Below are 5,973 nucleotides of genomic sequence, written 5' to 3'. Positions count from 1 at the left end.
GCCATGTAGTTATTAGTGAACACTCTTATCCAGATCTACAATGAAGAAAAGCGAGCAGGACAAATAAGCTCAAAAGGTCGTTTGAGAAATAATGGAGCACCAGGAAATGTAAAGTTGGATCTTTGAGCTAAAGCAGATAAAAGTCTCATGAAACGCCTGATTTAAATGGAATAAGAGAAGGGTGTCCCCCTGAAAGGCAAAATGACACACAGCTGTGATCTCAACTTGTAAAACATATTAAGGAAAAGCATAAGTAGCAAAGGAAATACAAATATAATTCAAAGAGGAGGCCAGTTTCCATCCCCAGCAAACAGCATATGATTCTATACTATTCATGGCTTTCATGTTATTCCTGCACGAATGACAGAAAAGTCTATTTCACAAAGCTGTGAGGTGAATCTTGGATTTCATTAGTGACCTCACAATGTTGGAGTTGCCAGAGCCATTAGACGCGTGCCAAGAAGGGCCTCTGATAGGCTGTAGAAACAACCGGTCCAAGAGAGAGAAGTGAGTTACAGTCGACGAAATGGAGATCTAGAGAACATTTTGCCATCGGACATGGAAGTATAAAATTTGGTATTTCTCCTGTTGGATTGCTGTTTTGCTTCGATGCAGGCTTTCCTCAACACTTCACCTCTTCTATTTTTGGAATGAGATTCTGTGCCATTTTATGTTTGGAGTATGCAAATTGCCTTTTCATTTTACAGGGCTTAGAGAGGGTTAAGAGATTGTCTTAACTCTCAGAGGAAACTTTGGACTTCTAAACCGTGTGGAGACTGAGAAAGGCTATGAGGACTTTGAGCTGGACTAAATGCATTTTGCATTAAGGCATGGATTTGAAGGCCAGAGAGTAGAATGAGGTTTTTTGAATGAGAATAACCCACATAGGCTCATGTATTTGAATGGGTGGTTACTAGTTAGTTGAACTAATGCGGATGGATTAGGAGGGGTAGCCTTGGAGGAGGTGAAAAGTCTCTCTCTCTCTCTCTCTCTCTCTCTCTCTCTCTCTCTCTCTTTCTCTCTCTCTCTCTCTTGCTTCCCACTATGATGATCATAGACTAACCCCTTATAACTGAAAGACATCTCCAAATTAGGTGATGTCTTTTATAAGAGTTGCTTTTGTCATGGTGTCTCTTCAAGTAATATAACAGTAAATAAGATGGCATTTTCATAAGATTTTAGATTTGTTCTTGTCAGTGTACTGGTCTATGGCTACAGGTCAGGTCATGTTTTACACCCTTTTTATACTAAATGATATGTAGTTGTATATTATTGGTAATATCACTCAAGTATTAACTTTTTGATAAAACACGTTTTCCCTTTTATAAGGTTTGTTTCTGGGCTGAATATTGGAGCTTTATTTTTTTCCTGCTATGATATCAAATCTATTTTCTAATATAAGAGTTAACAAATTGCATGGTAAGAATTCAACAAACTTTATTTTTTATTTCAGATGTCTTTTCTTGCAATTTTGGTGTGAAAATGTGAGTCTAGTTTTTTAATATCTTCTAACGTGAATTTATTTTCTACTTTGAGTTGAATTAGTACATTTTAGTAAATGTGCATGAATACAATGCTTTCAGACTCTTTCTATAGTTAAAAATATACCTTCTATGTCCTATAACCCAGACAGTGACTTGGTCAGACATAAGAATCTTGGATAATGCATTTCTCTCAAAGCTCTTTAGCTACTATTTATTCCATCCATTTCTTTACTTATCCTTTTCATTTGATATCATTGAAATTCCCCATATCAGTCTCACTGAGTTCACTTTGCTGCTTTTCAGCCTGACTCCATAAAAGAATATTTATCTCAGGCTGTCAGATATTTTTTACACTCCTACGATGTATTTTCATACTTCTTTCATTTTGTTATTCTAAAAGTCTTATTATTCAGACTTACAACTTTAAGGAATTCATTTTATTTTCTGTATTTTACCTTTGGATTATATTCTCATTTTCCTTAAAATATTCTCAGCAATTATGAATTTTTTTAAAAAATCACTTATCATTTTTGTTTTCTACTTTTCACATTCATGTTTGTAGCAAGTTTTGAAAGCCTGTAAGGTGGATTAGCAGGTAAAGGCTCTTGTTGCCAAGCCTGACAATTTGTGTTTAATCCCAGGATTCCACATAGTGAAAGTAGAGAACCAACTCCTTCAAACTGTTTCTGACTTCCACATGCATGCCATGGCCTGGATGTGTACATGCAATGACCACTACATACATGCATAAATATTTGTACATATACTCATATACTCACACTTGTATCTCTTTAATTTCCTGTCCTTAATTCCTTTCATTTCATCTATTGTTAACTTATAAGATATTTTGTTATACTTTATATTGTTAACTTATTACATTTACTACTTGTGTTGGTCATGTAGAATCTGATTATAATGGGAAGGTTCCTTTGGCTTAAAGATTTTCATCATATCTGATACCATAGGCAGGTTTTATCTCTGATCCCTTCATTCTTGGTGCATAAAGTAATAATTAAGTTTGTGTCAATACTGAAGAAAATCCAACATCTGTCCAATAAAGCTCCTATGTTGGAGTTCTAGCCCAAGAGAATCTATCAATTGATTAAAGTGACATTTTAGTTTGAGTATTTGTAATTTTTAAAGGACTCTTCATAATTAGCTGAAAATTCTGCCCTTCTCTTGAATTTTCTAATTATTTTTTAAGGTGAATATTTTTGAAATCTAAGTGTCTACTTTCTGCTTATACACTGAATGATGAGTCCATGGGATTATTGCTAAAATGCCTTCTTTCTCCTGAGTTACCAATGATGAATGGATAAGCCAAAGTACAAGTTTTCCAAAGTTCATTTTAGAAAAACAATAGGTTTATTGGGCTTACTTTGTAGAAAGGAATGACTAAGGAAGTTATGGGTGCTCCTTTCCTGAAGCACATACCTGCAAAGAGTTTCTTGAACAGGAATGAGGACCTCCCATTATTAATTCATATGAAGCTCTCTCCCTTAGTTACTCAGAATAAACACTGTAGCTCCACTCAGAAGTTGTCTTATAATTAAGGCAGAGTTGTGTACAACATGTAGTACAGAGCAGATGGATACTCTGATGAGAGTTTCTTGACCCTGTCTGCCCATCTCTGACAGGATGTGAAGCCTAGTAGCAACAGTCTTTTCCAAGATGGCACAGATGAATGGCCCAACATGACAGTGTTTTGGCTCAGACAGCAGTCACTCATGACAAGAATGAATGGCTGAGATTTAAAATAATCGCAAAATTGATCCTGCATCTTGATCTATCTAGAGAGAGTATCAAACTTGGAATGTTGAGGCAGGGGTATGTGCTAATTCCATAGGAAAACTAAAGCCCAAAGAATTAAATTGTTCAATAACTTCAGCCTCATCAAGACCATCCCATATAATTCCATCTAAAATTATTGGGTCACACTCTTCTAATCAGTGATTTCACTTAAACTGTAATATCTTTGGGGCCAGGAACTAGACTCACAGAGTAAGTTAGCCAATGATATTATAAAGATTCACTTTATTAATACCTTCAATCCTGAGGCTGCTGGAGAGAAGATTCTCTTTCAAGATACTCTTAGAAAGATTTAGATAGTTTACACAAACTAAAAGATGGGGGTTTTTAGATGAAGCTCAGGAAGAAGGAAGACCAAAGTGTGGATACTTTGGTCCTTCTTAGAAGTGGAAACAAAATACCCATGGAAAGAAATACAGGGACAAAATGTGGAACAGAAAATGAAGGAAAGGCCAACCAGAGAATGCTCCACCTGGGGATCCATCACATATACAGTCACCAAACCCGGACACTATTGTGGATGCCAACAAGTGCTTGCTGACAGGAGCCTGTCATAGCTGTCTCCTGAGAGGCTCTCCCAGTGCCTGACAAAATACAGAGGTGGATGCTCTCAGCCAACCATTGGACTGAACACAGGGTCTCCAATGAAAGAGCTTGAAAAAGGACCAAAGGAGCTAAGGAGTTTGCAGCCCTATAGGAGGAACAACAATGTGGACCAACCAGTAATGCCCAGAACTCCCAGGGGAAGTTAAATCACCAACCAAAGAGTACACATGGAGGGACCCATGGCCTCAGCCACATTTGTAGTAGAGGATGGCCTTGTTGAACAGCAATGTGAGGTGAGGCCCTTGGTCCTGTGAAGGCACCATGCTCCAGTGTAGGAAAATGCCAGTACAGGGAAGGTGGAGTGGGTGGGTTGGTGAACAGGGGAAGGGGGGATGGAATTAGGAGTTTTCGGAGGGAGAACCAGGAAAGGAGATAACATCTGAAATGTAAATAAAGAAAATATCTAAAAAAAAAAAATGGGGCATTTCATATCTGAACTCATTCACATTCTTTTTATTTTATCTAGTAGTGCTAGAATTAGTGCTCCAACACCACTATTACCCTCCCTTCTTCCCCCCAGATATCCAGGAGTTGTATATAGAGTGAAACTAAATTGTTTGATTTTAAATGCAGTTAATAAAACTATCAAATACGTTTTGTGTTTGCCAAATAGCCTACATAATAGATTTTTATTTTTTTAATTTTCTCTGCTGCCAGGAAGATTTTTTGGTAATTGAAAATTACTTGAATTAGAGAGCCAGCTTCAGTTACCACTAGACCCTGTAGTCAGTTTCTTTCATAATTTTCCTAGAACCACAATTTGTGTTGGAGTTCTCCAGAGAAACAGAACTGACAGAATAAAAATAAATTATAAAGGAGCCGTGTTACCACTGAAGAGGTTGAAAACTTGGTTGTTGCTGAATTCATGGGGTTGAACTCTTCAGGAGTCAAGATATGTCACAAAAGACCTAGAATATTCATGAAGAAGTGCTGGACTTTATTCTATGCCAAAGACCATAAAGACTATATTCTGATGTAACAATTGATGGGGACAGTAGAGGAAGCAACAGAATAAATGCACTCACTAATAGAGAGTTAATGCAGGAAAGCAAAATACAGCCAGCCCTACCTTCCTCTTAGACCTCTTTATATCTTAGCCTTATACCTTACTGATTTATTTCAGGTCATCTTTTTACAGATACACTCAGAAACTGATTCCAGAACCATTTAACAGGAAAACAAAGGTTGAGCATCACAAGACAATGCCTTGTTAAACTTTGTACTAATTCTTATGTAATGCTTAATACTCAAATGAGTATGATGAGGCTACAATTGGTCCTCACTCAATATAACAATGTCACATATAATTGAAAACACATCATTCCTTATACAGAATTAGTGGTAAAGTCTTATAAGGAATTTTTGGTGCTTCAGTGGTCCATAACACAGGTATGATAATACAAATTTACAACACTGAACTAATAATTGTGTTTTATTGTTGGCTTTATTACATGGTAAAGAAATATAGGAATTAAACACATTTCTCTTTAAAATATATACAAATCTATGTACAAATATATCATTTTAAAAACTGGACAGAAATACTCCCCAAAATTGCAATTTTGGTATCTGTTACTTGTCCCTTGATGTTAGCTGGACCTTATACTGACTTTCTTTTACAACATAGTCTATATTTCCTTTACACTAGGCAAGCTCCCTGCCAGGTCATTTTCTAAAATTTCTAACTACTCATTGTTAAGAAGTTATGATCTCCCAATTATTTGTATTCTCTTTAATAAGTATTCAATATCAAAAAGGAAAATTGAGAGAGAAATATAATTACTAATGTCTGATTTTTAATATTAGCTTTTGTTCATACTAGAAGAAACAAGGTAATATTTTCCCAGCCTGTTCTGATATCTTCTTGCCTTTGGAAGTCTCACTTAAAAAAAAAAAAAAAAAACCTAAACTTTTTCCTGATGCATTTGCCTTATCTTCATCTCTATTTTTATCTGTTATTCCATCATTATGTAAGAATCTTCTTGCATTTGAAAACTTGTAGCACTTATTCTTTGATAAAGACTTTTGAAATGTGGGCACTTTACCAATGTTAGATATCATAAGTGTACAAATA

At 35.9% G+C, this 5,973-nt stretch overlaps 1 long non-coding RNA gene across 2 annotated transcripts in view; it reads left to right on the top strand.

The window, feature by feature from the left end:
* Positions 1-456: 456 nt before the first annotated feature.
* Positions 457-5,973, top strand: part of LOC116098199 — a 53,982-nt gene continuing 48,465 nt past the window's right edge. For both annotated transcript variants that reach the window (XR_004121740.1, XR_004121739.1), the window contains exons 1-2: positions 457-576; positions 1,454-1,484. This is a non-coding gene — a long non-coding RNA (uncharacterized LOC116098199). The remainder of the gene's footprint in view (positions 577-1,453; positions 1,485-5,973) is intronic.

This window comes from Mastomys coucha, unplaced genomic scaffold (genome assembly GCF_008632895.1).
Source record: "Mastomys coucha isolate ucsf_1 unplaced genomic scaffold, UCSF_Mcou_1 pScaffold20, whole genome shotgun sequence".
Classification (NCBI taxonomy): Eukaryota; Metazoa; Chordata; class Mammalia; order Rodentia; family Muridae; genus Mastomys; species Mastomys coucha.
Note: the sequence above shows the minus strand (reverse complement) of the source record. Positions and strands in the feature narration are given on the sequence as shown.